The sequence below is a fragment of the Suricata suricatta genome, chromosome 6 (assembly GCF_006229205.1).
Source record: "Suricata suricatta isolate VVHF042 chromosome 6, meerkat_22Aug2017_6uvM2_HiC, whole genome shotgun sequence".
NCBI lineage: Eukaryota > Metazoa > Chordata > Mammalia > Carnivora > Herpestidae > Suricata > Suricata suricatta.
In genome coordinates, this window is record NC_043705.1 from 29,938,080 (window position 1) to 29,957,875 (window position 19,796).

General features: G+C 56.5%; 1 protein-coding gene across 1 annotated transcript in view; it reads left to right on the forward strand.

The window, feature by feature from the left end:
• The first annotated feature begins 51 nt into the window (after positions 1–51).
• The window catches only part of CXXC5 (CXXC finger protein 5), a 34,168-nt gene continuing 14,423 nt past the window's right edge, over positions 52–19,796 (forward strand). Inside the window, exon 1 of the mRNA XM_029942031.1 lies at positions 52–135. The gene's annotated coding sequence lies outside the window, so the exon portion shown is untranslated. The remainder of the gene's footprint in view (positions 136–19,796) is intronic.

Sequence of the window (19,796 nt, forward strand, 5' to 3'; positions counted from 1 at the left end):
CCCCCCCCGGAGGCCGGCCCCCTCCCCTTCCCCGCCTACCTCCCTCTCCTCCCTCGGGGCCCGGTGCGCGGCCGGGGCCGGAGTTCGCTGCAAGTCGGCGGAAAGTTTGGCGGCGCGAGCTCCCCCGAAGTTCAGGTGCGGAGAGCCAGGGACGGGAAAGGAGGGGTCCCTGTTTGGGAGGGGCGGGGGGCGCCCGCAGCCAGAGCCGCGGAGCCCAGTAGCCTGGGAGCCCTAGCGCCGGTGATCGCTCGGTGGCTATACCCAAGCCTCCCCAAGCCGCAGTCGGCTCGGTCGCAGATCACTGAGTACAGACAAAAAGAGGGGTTTTAGGGTCGGCGACTGCGGTTTGGGCGCCATGGGTTAGGACCGAGGCTTTCCCTGCGGGGTACAGTCCCCTCCCCAAGTAGTCGAGCTTGAGGGCGCTGGGGCGGCGGGAGCCCGGGTCCTCACCTCTTGGCGTTGGGCGGGCGCTCCGCCTGCGGGGGCGGCTGATTGGAGATCTGCGGCGCGCACTCCCCCCGTCAGACCCTTCGCAGCCTTGTGTTTTGGGGGCTACAGTAACTGCTGCCCTGGACCACGCGTGGCTGAGTCTCACCCCTCCACTTGGAGGGGGCGGCGGCCACTTCTACATTTCCCCTCGGGTTCCTCGCCCCCGCTGCCCGCGAGGTGCCTGGCGGGCTGATCAAGTTTGACCTTTTTTTTCTTTCTTTTTTTCCGTCTAAGTATCACCCCCTACCACAACCTCCGCTCCCCGCGGCCTCTCTCTCCCGTCCTCCCCAGCCTTGGGGAGTCTTTCAGCCTGTCTCCCGAGCCCCGCGTGGCCGAGCAGCGTGAAAAGCCAGGGAGGGAGAGAGACTGGGGGTGTTCCTGTAGCTGCGGAGTGTGGGAGGCGGCTGTCCCAGGCGCCCGCCTCGCTGTTTTGGCCCCAAATTTACCCATGAAGTTCGGCCCAAGGCCCCCTCCCCTTTGCTTCCCTAGAGCGAGGGGCTGAACCGCCGCGAGAAGAATGTGTTAATTTTCTTGCTGGGGGAAGTTGTCCTCTCCCGGAATGGGCTGCTTTCCGGCGGGGAGCGCGGGGTGCGCCTGGCTTTGTTTATTTGTAGAATCGACAGAAAGTGAGTGACCCCAGTTTTTAAATGGTGGGGGCTGCCTCCGGGACCTGTCAGAGAGCTGAAGCGCCCAATAAGGGAGCAAGATAGCTTTTTTTTTTTTTCCTCGTTCGGAAGGGGTGCGCGGAGTTGGGCTGGTGCCATGGGCTGCAAGGAGGCAGTCGCAGATTTGGGGGGCTCTGTAGGGACTCTTCCATCAAGACCCACACCTTCCTTTTTCTCCCGAGACAGGGGTCTTAAGGGTTGGCCGCCGCGCCCTCCTTTGCCCTGGGATCCTGGGTGGTCTGCGAGTCGCATCTTCGTATTGGGGGAGAGCTGAACCGGGATCCGGCGAGCCAGCCTCTTGACCTCCTCCTTTCCCTGAGCGGCGGGCGCTGTTCGGAGCCCTCGGTTTTGTGGTGGGCCCAGCCCCCCCGCGTTTGCTCAGGAAGCGCCGGGGAGGGGGGGCTTGCTTGTGTGATCGTTCGGCCCTCGCCCCCGCCGGAGCCGCCCCGGGCGGCTGGCAAACAGAGTCCCTTTCAAGTTTTCCGCTGGGGCCGCCTGGCGGGGGCTGCGTGCGCGGTCGCTGCGGACTTGTTTGGAGCGCTATTTGAACGCCCGGCGCCACCTCAGCTGCCCCGGCCCGCGGGGGCGGGGGTGTCCTTCCGTGCAACTGAGAGCATTTCAATTAGACAGTTTTACTGGTCGAGCTGGCTTAAGCTTCACGTGAGCACCCCTCCCAACAGACCCCGTATCCTGGGTCCCAACTGCCGCAGGAATCCCAGGAACTGGTACCCGAGGCCTCTTCCCAACCCCCTTTTTGAGAGCGATGAAGGGAGACTGAGGTCGGTGCTACCTACTACTGCCTGGTGTTGATTTAGCAGTTTCCCTGGATGAGACTGAAGCAGGAGTTGGGGCGGGTTGGGAGGGGGTGGGGGGATAGTAGCCCGCTCTGCAGCTGTCACCCCCCTCCCAGAACGGAAATCGTTCTCTCCTTGGGGAGGAGGGAGTGGGGGTGATTTTTGTCCTGGGAAGGGGTGGGAACAGCTGAGGAAGGTTGGCCTCTGAGTTCTGTCAGCCCTGGGGAGCTTGGTAGAGGCACCCCCACTTCATCTTGGCATGAGCAGGGGCTCTCCCAGGGAAGCCCCTAAGCCAGCCTTGTGACTCCCTCTCCGAAACCACCTCCCTTTTCAAGGTGGGGGCAGAGGTTCATCTGCAGAAGACAGACCCTCGGCTGGCGGGCTGGCGGTTGGCGCCTTATTTATGTGTGTATTTGGGCTCGGCTGTTTTCCCGGCTCAGCAGGTGACCCTGGCCTGGGCCTCCTATCTCTCCCCCGACAGAGCCTGTTGACTTACCCGTGGGCCAGCGGCCTCGTCTTTATCACGTGAGGCCTGGAATGTCCACCCGGCTGGGCTGGGCCGTGTGGGGGAAGGGAGAAGGAGGGAAGGATTCTGCATCCAGGGCCCAGGCCAGCACAGGCTTCTTTCCATGGGCTCCCACTGTGAGCCCCAACTCTTAATGCCTCTTTCTAGCTTTGTGCCTGACTTCTACCCATTTGGCAGGTATGAAACTGAGGCTTGTAGGAGTGTGACAAGCAGCGTTGTATTTGCATGAAGAACCAAGTCTAGGAGAATTAAATACCCCACCTTCTTGAGGGCCCCACCTAGCGATTTGTGTATGGGAGAATGGAATGGAAATGGGGATCTCTCTGGGGGGAGGGGTGTGGGCTGAGCTGAGGTCAGCTGACTTTTTAGGATTCTGAATAGGGTCGGAGGAATGAGAGGGTATATTGATGAGCCAGACCCAGACCTGCTTTCCTAGAGCCCCCAGTCTGGTGGGGTGGCCTTTTAAAAAAAAAAATTGTTAATGTCTTTATTTTATTTTGAGAGAGAAAGACAGAGAGTGAGCAGGGGAAGGGCAGAGAGAGAGGGAGACACACTCTGAAGCAGGCTCCAGGCTCTGTTAGCACAGAGCCCGACACAGGGCTCGAACCCACGAACCCGTGAGATCATGACCTGAGTCAAAGTCGGACGCTCAACCTGACTGAGCCACCCAGGCTCTCTGGGGTGACCATTAAGGCAAAACTAATTCCCCAGTCATGGTGCTCTGGAACAGGGCCTTATTGTCAAGGATAGGGCAGGGCTCATTTACTGCTATTACTGTTACTATTATTGTTTATTCTCAATATGTAAATCACTTATTCATTTATTGCCCCAACTTGTATTTTTTGAGCACCTACTATGTGTCAAGCCCCACCTTTCTAACTCTGCCTCTGCTTTGGAGGCAGGCCCAGGGTAGAAGCACCTCCCTCTTTCCCCACCCCCTGGGGCCTGAATTGGGGCTTCCCACCTTTTTTTCTGGTGTTCTCCCTTCTTCATTCCTACCACCTGGTGCTGTTCTAGCCCCTGTGTGTGTGTGTGTGTGTGTGTGTGTGTGTGTGAAGTGTCCTTGATTAAGTGTATTAATAGTTAAACTCTCACTCATAGCTGGAACTCACCAGACCACAAAAAGCCTCCCCAGTTACTCACGCGCTACTGCCCAACAAGAATATCCCACTCAAGTTTTTTTTTTCTTTCTCTTACTTCCCCCTTCATTCCCCCCAACTCTGAGCCCACCTCCCAGGCTACAGTCAATGAAAAAGGACTGGCCCCCTCAAAGACCCAGGAATCTCCCAACCATTCCACCTGCCCCCTAAAGCCCAAGGCAGTGTCAGCTGCTAGATGAGGCTGTGTGGGTCTAGTCTGTTGGTCTGGGATGTGGGAAGCTGGGTGATGTGTGTGCCTATGACTCAGGGCATGTGGTATCTGTAAATCTGTGTGTTGAACGTTTGTCCGTCTGCCTGCCTTGGGGGTGGGAGTCTGAGCATGTGTATATTTGTGCATCAGGGCATGTGTATCTGTGGATCTAGGAGTTGTGTGTGGTCTGCATTGCATCTGTACCTGTGTTTGTGGATCTGAGTATACATCTGAAAGTTGGATTTGTCCTTGTGAATCTGGGAATGTGCATATTCTGAGTTGTGTGTGCTTAGAATTTTGGAGTGTGTAATTGTGATTTGTGTATATCTGTGTTTCGTGTATTCTTGTAAATCTGGGGTGTCTTAACTCTCTGAGTATTGTATCTGAATTGGGAAAGTGGTATGTGAATCTGGGAATGGGCATATCTGAGCTGTGCGGGCAGTGGTCTGTGTCTGTCTTCGGTGGCTGGTGGCTGTGTTCCTTTCTCTTTCTGTATCTGTCTGCCAGTCTGTCTTTCTGAGTCTCTCCCTCCCTCTTCCTCTCTGGTTGAGGCCCTGAGAGAGAGACTGTGTGTGTGTGTGTGTGTGTGTGTGTGTGTGTGTGTGTGTAGCACTGAACCTCTCCCACCCCGTCTTTCCCCTCCTCTGCCCTCCCTGGCAGTAACTGGGCAGCCTCCCCGTCTGCCTGCCTGCTGGGAGTTTTGGAAGCTGTGGAGGGAGACAGGCTGGGGCCGGGGTGACAGCGCGTATCCACGGCGATGGCAGCCTGTGATTATGGGAATAAAAGGATTTTAAGGTCATGGGTGTATTTTTTTTTTGGTTCTGTTTTGTTTTTTCCCCCCTTTGGTGGAGCCGGTGGCAGCAAAGGGCCAGAGCTGTGTGTCTGCAGGTTGGGAGTCTGTCTTCATGCAAGTGAACGTGGATATGCGGTGGTTTTCTGGAATCATGAACACATGTGTGTACATGCATGAGCAGAGCCTGTGAAAGTATGTGTTCTATGTGTGTTCTAGCTGCCTGCTCCCCATGTGGGAGTCCACAGGGCTGCTTGCTGGGGGAGAATTCCCAGGAAAACTTTTTGCTTCTGGGTGTGACATAAAGCTGGAACCCTGCGTTCCTCTATATCCGTTCCTCTATATCCTTAAGAGCCGTCTGGCCTGATCCTTGCCTGCCCCACCTTCCCTCCACGGTAGGGTGTCTTTTGCCAGAGACTGGCCAGGCCCAGTCACCTGGGCCAGGCCACATCTTGGGGTGTCAATGCCCCTGGCCCTGCTCCAGTCCCTGTAATTGCATTCTGCCGCCTAATCCCCCGCCAGCTCAATTAGATCGCAAATTCTTCTTCATTTCCTGCCTCTGATGCTGGCCTCCCTCTGGGCTTGCAGGGCCTGGGAGAGAGGGAGGGTATTCCTGCCCCCTCTCCTGCCAGCACTAGGGGCTCTTAGAGGGTGTGATTAGTTGCTGGCACACTGACCCCGGGGGTGCAGGTTGGAACCCTGGAGGCCTACAAGACAGGGCTCTGCTGGCCCTCTTTGGACTAGCCTCAATCCCCATCGCTGGGGGAGGGGCTTGTGTTATCTGGTGCATGGGCTCTAGGTAGACCAGGCAGGTCACTCTGGGCCACGCCCCTACACACTGCCCTCACCCCGGGTCCCCAGGGTCCCCATGGCTCTGCTCAAGGTCTGTTTCCAGACCGATTGCTGGTTACCTCTTGGCACAGTAGTTGTGACCTTGTTTTTGACCTTTTCGTGACCTGTTCTGGAGGTCAGTAGGACCACTGAGCTCTTCTCTACTGGGTCCTCTTAACTTCCTCCCTTGACTTCACCCAGAGAAGTGTGTTTGAGCGCTGGCTCTGGAGTCATACCTCATTCCAAATCTTGGCCATGCTACTGTCTAGCGGGATATATGACCTTTGGGTGAGTTGTGTTCTCTGTGATCCTCAGTTTCCTTGTCCCTGAAATGGGAAAGTGCCTGCCTCACAAAGCCACTTTCAGAGGGACCCAAGGATAGTTGGTCAGTGCCCAGAACCAGTAGCTAACCCACAACATGCAATAAAAATTGGCTTTTCTGGTGACAAGGACTTCGTACCCCCAGTGAAAAGGAAGAAGAGTATGTGGTCACATGTAGCGTTTCCATCTCCATTCTGCTTGTCACGTATGTGACATTGAGCACATCACTTTGCCTCTCTGGGTTTCTCTTCCCCATCTGTAGAATGGGACTGATAATAGGTCTGACCTCCTAGAACAAACACATGGGAGGGTTATCTGCATGCAGATGCTTAGCCCTGGCTGCCGGCCCCAGCAGGTTTTCAGCATATTGGTTGCCCTCTTTTTCCTTCCATCACACCAAGCCTAGGGTGGTGTAGGACTGGCGAAGGTGAAGGCACAGGCTCAGGGACAAGGGGACTGACCAAAGTCATGAGGCTGGTAATGGGGCCTGGGTGGGTTGGGAGGGCTAGGGGGTGACCTGCTGGCTTGCTTACTCGTTTACTCGCTGGCTCAGCTGAGCTGTGAAGCATGGACTCCCCTCCCCGCTGGTCTCTGTGGAAAGTGGTGGCTTGGCTGATTTTTTTCTGTAAAGGGGAAGCTGGATGTCTACCCTCTCCTTCCCCAGGAGGCACCCGTGGCAGCGGCTGTGCTGACAGGCCTCCTGGCCTGCTTGCTAGGGTAGCTGGCAGCTCTGGAAGGCCGACTGCACACAGATCAGCCAGAGGGAAGAGGGAACCGTAAAGGTCCCCTGCCATCACTAATCCCCACAGCCCCTCCCACCCTCAGCCTGTTCTCTTTGGATGGAAAGACAGAAAGGAGCCACAGCAGGAGAGTTGGGGGGACTGGCTCTGCTTGAGGTGGTGGAGAGGCATGGGGTGAGGATAGAGGGTGAGGAGCCCTCTGCTGCAGGGTCCTGGTATCTCCCTGGCTAGTCTCCTTATTTCTATGACCTCTGTCACTCACTGGCCTAGGTTCTTTAATATTTCATGGCCCGTGGAGCCAGCCCCCTGCCCTACCCCCTTTTGTCTGTCTGCTGCCCCCCTTGGGGCATCCCTGTCGCTGAACTGCTGAATTACTGACCCCAAGAAGCTGCCTCCGCCTTCCCCCAACTGGCCCTCACACCTTGTGTGCCCCTCCTGATCTGTCTCCCCCACACCTCTACTTGTCACACCTTCCGCTTCATACACATTCTCTCCCCTTTTCTGACATCTCTGACCACCTCCCTGCCCTTTTCCTCCATTTTCCTCTTTTGTTGGCCTCCTCCTTCTCAGCGGAACAGAAACCGTGGCAACTGGTCCGTCTGCCTGCTCCCCTGTCCACCCCTTCCTGCCCCCTCCCCCTGGCTGTGCTGGGCGTGAGAGCTGGTTTTATTTATTTTTCTGTTTGTTTGGGAAGAGGGCAGTGGCAGTTCTAGGCCCTGGCTGCTGCGCTCTGCCTAGAGCGGCGGGCAGGCGGGCCGTGCTGGCCTCCCAGGAATGCGGCCGGGACGCCCCGCGCTATATTTACTCCCCTCCAGCTGCCGGCCCCAGCAGGGCAGAGCCAGGCCTGCCCGGTGGCCCTGGGAGAGCCCTGTACCCCCCTCCCCTGTCCAGCAGACCCCACGTAGCCCTTGGGCCCACCGCTCCCTCCCTTGCCTGTGACCTCTCCTGACCTCCTTGGACTTGCCTGGCCTGCCAGCAGGAACACCCGTGTGCGAGGCCGGTACAGGCATAAAGTGTGGGCACCAGGGCTTGATTCCTGTGGGGCAGCACCTGGCAGCCCCACACCCCCACCCAGAGGCCTAGCCTAGGCCTGTAATCTGGTGGCCAGAACTATGCAAAGCATCTTTCTGGGGCTCTCCCTGCCAGGCCTGGTCCCTGCTCTTGCCACGGTCCCCTCAGTTCTGCTGGCAGGGGTAAGGGGTGGGGGGGCCTGGGCAGCTTTGAGCAGCTGTGTTCTGGGCACTGCCCTCCCCCTCCCACGCAACGTGCCCTCTGCCGGACCCCCCAGGTTCCTCACGTAGACATCTGTGTGCACACCTGAGTGCTTGGACATACGTGTGCAACACATATGAACACATGCTGGATTGTACCTTCCTTGGAGGCAGGGCCATGCCTCCTGTCATTGAGTCCCTCATTCATCAGATGCGCACGGGGGTTTGTGAGCCTGCTCCCTGCCAGCCGTGCAATGGGATATGGCAGTGATTCCTTCTCGTGCCCCCAGTGTCTGGCACCAGCTAGGTATTGGAAGAGTTTAGCTGCTGCTGTAATCAATTGCTATCCCCCAATTATTACTGTAATAATAATAATAATAATAATAATAATAATAGCAATAATAATATAGTGAGTTGCCACAGTGGTAATGGCAGTGGCTAACATCCTAAACCCTTACTGGGGCAGGCGCTGCGTTAATGGCTTTCTTTAATCCTCAAAGTAGCCCAGTGGTTGGATGCTGTTAGCATCCCTGTATACAGATGAGGAAACTGAGGCTGGAGAATTTGTTACTTGTCCCAGCACTTGCCACGTGGGTGTATACAGATGAGGAAACTGAGGCTGGAGAATTTGTTACTTGTCCCAGCACTTGCCACGTGGGATTGGGTCCTGGCACATGGGTGTGAACACCATGGGAACAGCCATAGTTGGTCTGCATGTTTACTGCACCGTCCACACTGTCTGGCACACAGCAGGCACTCTCTGTGTGCGCTCACTAGAAGCCTTGCTCTCTCCTTCTTGGGGCCCTCATACCCCTGGCAGGGGACCTGACGTGTGGTGGGGGGTGGTCTGATTGACCAGTTGGACAAATGAATGAATGAATGCATGGCCAGATGATTCAGTGGGAATGAGTGCTCTCAAGGGACATTGGGTGGGAGTTGTGCTTGTGCTGGCGTGCTCTGTGGAGATCAGCTGTCCCTGTAGAGGATTCTGGGAGGTGAGATGGGGGGGTGGGGCTGAGAAATGTGTCCAGAGACCAGTAGGCTGCTGGGGCCTGCCACTTGGAGCAGGGCATGGCTTCTGTCAGGATCTCAGTTTTTCCATCTGTCAAATGGGCTTGGGAGGCTTTGGTCTGGCTGGCTTTCAGTTGCCCTGGTCTGGGACTGGCCTGGGGAGCCTGAGAGGTGAGGGACCGCGGTGGAAGGGAGGAAGCAGTGGGTGGTGAAGACAGGAAGATGAAGCGTGGAGCTTGGCTTGGAACCTGAGAAGCAGGGGGAACAGCCCTGACCTGACGCCTGTCCTCTCCTCTGAGCTGCAGGGTGGAGGTGTAGGTTCACAAACCCCTAGCTACCCACTCTTGTTTTGGCAAGGGCTGGGCTTCCTGACATCTGCAGCTGTCAGTGGCTGCGTATGCCATGAGGGGGTGGCCTGTCCTCCAGGACTAGAGTGACTCTATCTCCTGGCCCGTACTCCCCACCCCCACCTCACTTCCAGTTCCTGTTGACCCTGATGGGAGAGACCCACCCCCTCTCCTCCCTGACCCACCTCTCCAAAGCTAGATGGGGAATTGGTTAGCTGGGCCCCTAACTCCAGTTGACAGTGGGCTTGGCCCCCTTTCTTCCTGCGAGTGAAGATCTTGGTGGCCTACAATTTTTAGTCACAGGAATTTAGAATCAGAATGCTTGGAGCAGAGGGATTCTTTTCAGGATTCTTGTCGTGTTGGGATTCTAGAATCACAGAACCATGAGTTTTACTGCAAAGGAAGCGTGAATGGTCATGTTTCAATCTTGTTTGACGCTAGGGGACAGTGAGGATGTGAGAGGAGGGGCTTCCCTGTGGTGCCCTCAAATGACATGACTATGTACCTGAGACAGAAACCCAGGTCTGCCTCTGGTCTACCCCTCTTTCCCTCTCTGGAGATCTGGCTGGCATGGGGACTGGGCTGTGTGGGTCCAGCCAGGCAGCAAGGGAGTGCTGCTGGTCTGTAGGCACAGGAGGGGTCCTCATGGCGGTGCCCACCCACCCGCTGCCCACCCGCCTGCTGCCCACGCTTCCCGAGGCACCAGTGTGAGGAGGAAATGCCGGCTGTTGCTTCCAGCGACAGCCGGCAGGGCCGGGCGGCTTCCCAGCTCCCCCTCTGATTCATGGCCGCCTGCAGCTCCCCCCTCCCCTGGGGGCCTCAGCAGCCCCATCTGTGCAATGGGGAGAGGAGGCTGTACCCCAGAGTCTAGCGTCACAAAGACAATATATTTGGGGCTCTTTTCAAGAGCACTGTGATGCTTCGAGAGTGCTGGGAGACTAGCTTGGAATAGCCAGCTGGGGATTTGGACCCGCAGCATTGAGAAGTTCTGCCTGGAGTCAATCTCCCTAAGGCCTCCTGTAGTCTGGGGGTGCCGAATTGGTTCCCACAGAAAGTGTAGTGGGTGGTAGAAGGAAGAGCCCTGGATAGGAGGCTTAGGTCACTGGGCTCTCTCTTGACCTCAGTATACCCATCTGCAAAATGGAGGGTTTTACTCCATGAGGTCTCATTCAGTGTCAGTTCTGCCTAGGCATGTGCTGGATGATGGGCATACTGGGGATGCTGAAGGAAGCAGCAGAGTGATGGGGCAGGGAGGGGATCTCTTTGGCTGTGGACATGAGGTGGGAGTATGATTTGGCTGAAGGGGCAGCTCTGGGAGAAGGAATGAGGTAGGGGGGAGATAAGGAGCCTGCCAGCAAGGCAATGTCCAGCGGAAAATCCCAGCCACTCTCAGGAAGCGTTTCCTCTACCGGTCTCCTGGGAGGGAGGCAAGGCAGGAAGGCGAGTAGTTGGGGGCAAACAAAACCCCCCAGCCAGTCCAGTGGAGAGTGGAGATGTCCCGGGCCTGGCCTGGCAGCTGGGCGGGTGTGCCCCTCGCTCTGCGGGAGGGCTGGAACGCACCCCCCACCATGCTCTGAGGCTGTGCCTGTGGTGGGAGGGCCAGGGATGCCAGGAGGGGCCGGGCCATAGTCCAGATTTCAAAGCCTTCCCCAGGGGCCTCGTGGTGCCCTCCGCCCTGTCCTGAGCTGCCGCCGCGGGGGTGGCAGATGCTGTTTCATCTGCTGAGGCAAGTGGGAGGCCTCCGGAAGGTCCTCCTGAGAGATTCCGGGGGGCAGTGGGGGCGTCGTCAGCTGCCGCCCAGCCAGAGCTGGCTCACAGTGGCCTCCCAGGTCCCTCCGTACCCCAGGCTTGGGGCCCGGGGGTGGTGCTTTGGAATTGAGACTGGTCCCCCCTGCCTTTGCTTCACCCCCCCAACGCACACGCACACATGCACACACACACACACACACACACACACACACACACACACACACACACTGCCCACCAAGCTTCTTGGCTCTGGCCCCCTCCCATCCCTGGCTGTGTCTGCAGAGCCCCCCAGGGAAGGCAGGGGAGGAGGCGCAGCGGGCTCAGAACAGCGGGTGCCCGTGCAGCCAAGTATTTGTGCGAGCTGTCAGAGACAGACAGGCATGTGGGGAATTTGGTGCGTGTGGGGCTGGGGGAAGCAGCCGGGTGGGCAGGCAGGCAGGAGGAGGGAAGGTGGGGGTGCCTCCCCTGCCTGTTGAACCCTGCAGAGACCACCGTTTTCCCCAGCCCCACACCAGAACATATGTCAGGCACTGTTTTCCTGCCGCTACCAGTACAGTGAGCCTATGACCCTTGATAGGGTCAGATATGGTGCTGACACTGGGGAAGGGGGTGCCCTGTTGAGGGTTGGAGCCTGGGAGAAACTGTCTGGTGAAGTGTGGAGCCAGGAAGGAATCCGGGTTGTGCCCAACTATGGCCTCCAGGAAATAGCAGCTGTCATGCTCCCGCGTCCCCCTGCTCCCCCCCCCCCCCCCCCCCCAAGCCTGGCACAACTTGTTTCCTGGCCAGGGTCCGGCTGGGGCAGATTAGAGGAGCCTGGTATTGCCCAGTCTGGGCAAGGAACAGGCTCGGTGGAAGGGGCCATGTTTATAAGCCTACAGGTACTGGGGGTGCTGGGGAGAGTCTCCCCCAGCCATTGTTTTGCTAAAGCAGGTTGGAATCACTTGTACAAGGAGAACTTGGCCCTTATTTCCCTGGACAGAGACCCCAGTTTAGTTACCTTTGGGGTTAGGCATGTTAGGGCCTAGACCTGAGTAATACTCGATGTTTCATATCTGAGAGCCCAGAGAGGGGGATACACTGGCCCAAGATCACATGGTGGGCTCCCTTGCCTTCTCTCTACCTTCATGTGGGCAGGGCCAATGGGAAGAGGTGAACATTGGGGGGTTGCTGGGGTGGGGGGACTATATTTAGTCAGTCCTGCTGAGCCAGGGGGCCCTTGGGAGCAGCTGTCAGTGGGGGGGCAGACAGAGGCCTGGAGCTGCATTTAGTCTGGACAGAAATATCCTCACCCCCACCCACCCACCCACTGGCTGGGCGGCCAGGCTGCGGGCTTGTCCCCTGAGGGGCAGCTTGCCTGGGCCTGGCGGCCGGCGGGACAGGCAAGATGACCCGATAGGCTTTTCCCAGCTCAGGTTTCGATGAAACAGGAACCGGAGCCGCAGCCTGGGCTGTGGGGGCCAGGGCAGCCAGAGCCTAGGGGGCCAGGGCCGCCGCCTCCTACTCCCCCCTTCTCCCTGTGGTGCAGCCTCCCATTCTCTGAGGCCTGGGGAAGCGGCAGGTTATTTATCAAGCCAGCCTCCCTGCGGTGTCTGCCTGCGCCTCCCCCCCACCTCTCCTCCCCCCCCTCCACTCTTGCGCTGGCGGCCATGAGCCCAGCAGAGCAGGGTGAGCTGGGCGGGCAGGCGGCAGGATGAGCTCAGGAGACGTGAGTCACCCCATCCCTAGCAGCCCCACGAGGCCCTGCGGCCTTGCAGGCAGAGCGCACTCACGCACTCCTCACACGGCACACCCAGGGGCACATGCTTGGGAGAGACACATTCTCTCAGCACACGTAGTTCCACACGACCCAGCACACACAAGCGGCACACACAGTGCAGTCCTGGTCACTTAATCTGTGGACGCTCTTAAAGTCATAGCCCCAGCCTCTGTCATGCACACATGCTGGCACATACATAGGCAGATGAACATACGTAGTCACACGTGGGCGTGCTGTACCCCTGGGAGGACCTCAGACACTGCTCCCATAAAGTAGTTGTATGTCTGCTCCACCTTCAGGCCACAGCCCACAGCCGCATGGTTCCATAGAATTGGACCAGGAGCACCGACAACAGAACCCGGTACGTGCACTCACACACACATGCAAACACGCACACACATGACACAGTTAGCCAAGTAGAGTCACCTGAGTTCTGTAAGGTGGGTGTGAGAAGGGAGGTGTTTTCCCCCATCCCCCAGGCTGCCTTGGCTTTCTCTGCCCTCCATGATGGGGAAGTCTGACCTAGGTAGAGCTGGTTGGGCGTAAATGGGGGAGAGATACAGAGGTAGCTAGGAAGAGGAAAGACCTGGAAAAGAAAAGCTGTGGAAAATCGTTTTTCCTAGGAGTGCCAAGTGGCTAGCTGCTGCCCCCATTCGAGGCGAGGTCCTTGGGAAATTGGGGGAAGAAACCCCCTTGATGGAGTGGGCTGTGCCCCAGGAGCCTACCTGCTTACTCTGGCACCCGCTTTCCTCAGTTCTTTTGGTGCCTGAGTCTCATTATCTCCTCCACCTTGCAACTAGTACCCTGAGATTTAGAATTCAGACAAATTTCCTGGTTTTTTGTCTACTGGCTTACAAAATGGGTACAGAGCTGACCTGAATACAAGGAGCGGCTGGGCTGCTGTATTGGAGGGATGGCCTCAAGGAGTCTGGAATCTTCTGCTATGCACTGGGTTCTAGGGCTTGCCTTCCCTGGACTGGGCAGAACTGGAGGTGTATCTATTTTTCATAAACTGAAAAACATCAGTTTTCAGATGAGAGAATTGAGTCTGATGGGTCTGACTTCATGGTCATGAAAGACTTTAGACACAATCCCCCAACACCCAGACTACAGATCATTCTTGCTCTACAAGATTGAGAGAGCCCAGGAGAGGTCAAGGGGCTGGTGGCCGTAAGGACTTGGGCCCAGGCTAGCTCCCACTTCCTGTCCACACAGATCCCCCTCATAAAGGCCTAGACAGTGGTTAGGGAGGGAAGAGAGGCCCAGGCATTCTGAGGTAAACAAACAGGCATGGTCAGTCAGGAGGATTGGATGTCCCCTGAGCCATGGACTCTGGAGTTGGACAGGCCTGGTCTTCAAACGTGGCTTGGTCGCTACCTGCTTCACAATCATGGGCCACTCTGACCTCGCTTCTGCCTCCTATGAAATGAGTATGAGCGTCTTATCTCTGGGTCTTAAAGTTGTATGACCTGAAGGAGGTGGTGGGGTGTGGTTCTCACTGAGTCTCACCTGGATCTCGAGGTGAGAACGGACTGCTCCGCCAAAGCTGGCATTTTCCTGGGAGTGGTACCCCACCACAGGACTCCTTAATTAGACTGTCTTGGATTCGGCCTTCTTTAGGGCTATTCTCAGATGGGAACGCTGAGGTGTGGGAGTGAAGAGGCAGACCTTGGGGCCACAGGGAAGGGGAAGCATGGGAATGGGTTGGACCCAGGGAGAGGAATGTGGGGTCCTTCGGTGTCTGGACATTCCTGGGGGCTTTACAATATGGGAGGAAGCAGAGTCAACCATAAATCCAAGGCATTCTCAGTTCCCCAACCTACCAGTATATAGCAAGGCCACAAGTTAGACTCAGCAGGGACTTACAGGTGGTAAGTTCTTTACAGTTTGGTGAGGAGTTTGGCACACACCTATCTGAAAGCACTTTGGGGACCTTTGGAGATAGAAGAAGTGCTGACCCAGAGCAGGCCGGCCTGGGGGCCCAGGGAGGGAGGAGGAAAGGTTGGCAGGAAGTATAGGTGGGTTCTTCCTGTGGCCAGAAAGAGCAATGCAGGCCTGGACAGCTGAGTGCTGCCCTCCCGGTAGACTTCAGACCTCTACCAACGCTCATCTCTCTTTGTTCCCACAGGTAAGAGGGCAGGGGAGGAGTGATCTCCATGGGGCTGGAGAACTGAAGCATGAGGGATTGGCTCAGACTCAAAGGCAAACAGTGACAGAACTGGGGCCACAACCTAGGTTACCCAGCACTCCTGGCTTGACCTGTTCTTGACACTCTTGTGCTGGCTGATGACGGCAGTAAAAGTAACAATACAGTTGTCATTGGTTGAGTACTTTCTGTATGCTGGCCCTGCAATGAGAACTTCTGTCCTCTCTAGGACCCTGATGAGGATGGGGCTGTCATCATGTGCCCTTCACAGACCATGGAATGGGCTGAGCACAGTCAAGCAACTTCTATGAGGCCACCTAGAATGTGGGCTGCAGATTGGGAGAGGAACCCCGATCCCAAAGCCCACTTGGACACTTACTTTCATGGTCTGAAACTGTGCTTCAGGGCAGGGAGTGGGGTCCTACCCATTCCCATAATGACAAGTAATAATGTTCCTGGTTGGGCCGGCCTCTTCCCTGCCTATCTCCAACCCCACGAACTGTTCTAAGGACCTCTGCTATCTCAGGACACTCCCTAGGTGTGGACACAAGGGCCTTGGGACTGCTGACTCTTTAGACCTGAGAAGGATGAGCTCTGTTGGCTTTGGCTTCTGCAAGGGTTGTGATTCACGGCGACCGGGGTAGAGGACCAGGGAATGCACCAGGTTGCAGATTGATGCCCCTTACAGTTTCAGGGATACCCTGCAGACAAGTTCTGGGAAACTCAGTTGCTACTCTTGTGGGAGCCACCTGGGGGCCTGGTCAGGGTCACATACCTTCTGCACCCCCCAACCTCCCACCTTCCTGGGGGCTCCTTTCCCTTCCAGGGAGCTCCGCATGGAGTAGCTGAGAAAGTGCCCTTGAGCTGGAGATATCTTCTGTACACAGGGGCCGCCAGAGCAGTGATCCCCACCCCCCAATCCATGTGCCAGTTAGCCAAAGAGAGCACCAGGCACAGTGTGGCCCTAGGTCAGGACTCACTAGGTCATTGAGTTAGATTTTTGTTCTGGACGTTGGTACTGGCTTCAAATGGAGGGGCAGCTTCTCTGGGTTTAGGGTCCTGGGATGTGTGGCAATCACTTCCCCTTTCTGGTCTCAGTTTCTGCATCTGTGAAATGACAGAGTCTGCCAAACATTCTCTGGGGGAGGGGTAAGTCAGACACACACCCACATGCCTTCATCTGGTGTTCCCAGGTTCCTCAGGCCCAGTGTTCCTGCAGCCCTCACATTGCCCACAGGATCCAGGAGAAGCAAGTAAGGCTCTAGAGGTGGGCAAGCCTGGATTTTAGTCTTACCTCTACCATCCATAGTTACTGCCCCACTCAGGTCCGAGCCTCAGTGTCCTCATCTGTGAAATGGGTGAACTGTGGTGCTTACCTCTGGGTCATTACAGTGAGAATAAAACAAGAAAGTGTGGACAGAGAGCCTGGCACAGACTCTGTTGATGGTGGTGACAGTGGAACCCTCACGAATACCCGGAGCTGTCCTCCTGGTTGCTGTCCACCACCCCCCCCCGCCCCGCCCCAATCTTGGTCTCAGGGATTCTGGGAAGGAGACAGTGCCAGTCTGCTGGCTCAGCCAGCTTGGCCACTGACCTTCAGAGCACCCAGGCTGTCAAGGCCGCCTGCCTGCCTGCCTGCCTGCCTGCCTGCCTGCCGGGCGGGCAGGGAGGGGCGCCGGCCAGCTCTTCGCCTGATGCTACCCGCCCCTGCTCCCACTCTTCTCTCCCTCTCTGCGCCTGTGTGTGAGCTAATTAATCTCAGCCCCTTTGGGAAATTAGAACGCTGCAGCCGTGGCCTCCTCAGCCTCGCAGTGCCTGTGCTGCTACTGGGCCCTGCCAAGACCCACTGTGGTTTGGGGGCACGGGGTGGGGGATGGGGGCAGCAGCATGAGCTGGGCAGGCATGAGTCTCCCTGAGCACCCCCACCTCCTGAGTAGGGAGCTCTGGCTTTTCAGCTTCCTCCCCTTCCAGACAGCATCCATAAGGACATCAGGCAATTGCTTTGCTGGGGTGAAACTCAACCCGAAACACCTCCTTGCCCCGGTCCTGGGGCTGGTATGGTCATCCCTAACCCCATGTTCGGTCTCATTGTGGGGTCCTCTTGCCTGCCCAGTTCGGGCTGATGGAGATAGATGTAATTATGGAATTTTGCTTGGGAAATTAATTTGAAAAAGTTAATTAATTGGTGGTTCCGGAGGTAGCAGGCTCCACGCCCAGCCAGTCCTACTGACGTCAGTGCTGACCCGCCTGAGACGTGCAGCTTCCTGGGCAGGCTGGGGAGAGAGAGTCCAGTGACCTGGTTGGGGAGTCCTGGTGCAGGCAGAAGCACAGTGAGGAGAAAGAGGCAGACTAGTATCCTGACCCATTGTCGGCACCTGGGAAGTGTTGACTGGATGTGCTAGATGAACTTGGGCATCCTGAGAACTCAGCCACTTGTTAGCATGTTCAACAAGCCATTGTCAAGCTTCTGTATGCCAATTCCAGTGTCTCGAGTGCCCACAGCCAGCATAGACAGCTGAATGTTTTGTCCACTTCGTATAAATACCTTTTCTCAAAACCTCTAAACCTATACCCAAAGGCTTTTCTAAAGGGTTCAAGGGACGTTACAGATCCATTGTGCAGATGGAGCAACTGAGGCCCAGAGAGGGTGTGACTTGGCCATCTTTTAAGCTCTGTCCTCCAGCAGGATGGTTTAGGGGGTGTATAAAGCTTAGGCTTGTTCCCCAGAGAGGAATACTTCCACAGGCAGCTCCCTTCCAAGTGATAGGGGCCTTAAAGTTGACTGTGTTCCCTAAGGAGAGGCTGAGAGAACGTGGCCAGCCCCCAACCCTGGCTCCCATGGTACCACTGTGTCTCCTTCCCTAACCCCACCATCAGACATGTGTGTTGCCCTGTGTGTGCATGTAGGGGCTTCCTCTACCACCCTACCTAATCCTCAAGATGACTCAGCTGGCTCAGGCAGCAGGCCTCATGCCCCAGGGCTCCCTTTGGTACATAGAGACCCTATTTCTAGTACCTTCCCGCAAGGGCCCGTGACCAAGTTCTAGTGTCTGGAGGACTGTGGGCTCAGTAAAGTCTTTGTCCAGACTGAGGAAGGGTCAGGGCTGGGGCAAGAGGTAGCCATCTATAAAATAGGAGAATGGGAGCCAAATGGACCATTAGGACAGGTCAGGGATACTGACCTGCAGGAGGCCAGCAAGGTGAGGAACATGGGCTTTCAAGAGGTTTGGACCTGTGTTCTTGCAAGCTGTGCAGCTTGGGCGAGTTTCTTAGCTTTTCTGAGATATTTTCCTCATCTGTTAAATGGGATGATCCCCCTAAGCCACTCAGTACTGTGGTGAGGTACAAGGTGGTAGAATCACTTGAGGTGTCTGGCCTTGGCACCAGGCTGGGTGGGAGAGCAGGGAGCCAATTGGACCGTGCTGCTGTCAGGGCCTGAGTAAGCCAGCAGGGTTTTGGTAGGGAATCTGGTGCGTGTGGTTGGACAGAGGAACTGGAGGACACAAGAGGAGGTGGTACTTGTGAGGCACACAGGGGCCAACACCTAGCAGCCCAGAGCCCTGGGGCCCTCTAGGGGGCGTCATTCCATACTGCATTCACTCCAGGGTTTGTCTAGCACATTCCCTCAGGATGTCCCCCCAACCCAAATGGGCCCTGCAGTTAATTGTGTCGGCCTCACCTGATTGTTGTTCAGAATAAAAGTGACTATCACCGGCAGGCCGAGCTGGGCACTTTGCATCCCACTGCACTCTGATGTGGTCTGTACTGAATTTCTTCAAGGTCTGACTTGTAGGCTTGGGTTTGAGCAGACCATACGCATTCCCTGAGCATCCTGTGTAAGTTGGGTATAGAGTCAGAAGGGAGAAGCTGCTTCTACCCACCTTACCTCCACGAAGCTCTATGGTACTGCCTTCCAGCACGTTAGGCCATTGGCTGAGTGTTCAGGACTCTCTGCACAGACTGTTAAACGCTTGTGTATGTGTCTGTCTGTAGGTGCCATATATAGCCCCCTAGACTGGGAGCTCCTTGAGGGTGGGGTCCATGGCATCTCTCTGTATCCCATGCTCAGCACAGAGTTAGCTCTAAATAGGGGCATAGGGCTTCTGTTTTCCTATTTTATAGGCAGCCTCTGTGAGGACATTGCTCAGCCAAGGCAAACATAGCCTTTTGAAGGGTAAAGCTAACCTGGCGCCAGGTGGGTATGGGGCTGCTGGTGCCCCCTTGGACTTTCTCTGGGCCTCAGCACCTTTCCTGACTTGCCTGAGGCCTGCAGCTCCTGATCCCCTTGGCAGGCAGTGTTCCCAGTATCCGGGCTTAAGCCCTGTGCTCCTGAGAGTGGGGAGTGAGGAGTTCTGGCATCAGAGTGTCAGAAGGCAGATCTTAATCTCTCCAAGCCTCAATTTCTTCATCTGTGAAATGGGGATTGTGGTACCTCTCCTTGGTAGAGCTTGGGGATGGGAGAGAGGTTATATGAAACAATGCATGTGTTCTTAGCTCCATGCCTAGAACTTAGTAAGAACTCCTTAAGTGTTCAGTGTTCTACCATGGTTATTATTATTGTTGACACTTATTGTGTTATCGTTACATTATTATTCACGCTCCCAGGGCCCCAGCAGCTGCAGCAGCTCTGGGCCTGGACACAGAGCTCTGGTCTGCAGAGGAGTTACAGTTTCTAATTAGTGCCCTAAGGAGAGGGCCTGGGTTTTTATTTTTGCTGGAGGATCCCACCTGCCCAAGGCTTCTCGAGCCCCTGTCATCCCCTCCCCAGCCTCAGGTAGGGGGCCTGGCTCCAGGCAAAAGCCTCCCCAAATTTCCCCTGCCACTCCCCTCGCCTCACAGACCTCTGGGGCCATGAATCATTTATGAGGCAAAAATGAAACCAATTAAGGACAAACTTTGAAAGCCTCTAATTGCTGTGCCTGGTGGCACCGAGGAATGAGGGGAGGCAGGGCTGCTTGTTGCGGAATCTCCTTGGCCCGGTCCTTCCCAGGCCGCCTGTCCCACAGCGTCTCAGGGCGCCGCGTCCTCCCGGCTCCCCGCCGCCTCCCGGCCGGCCGCGCGGCTCTGGCT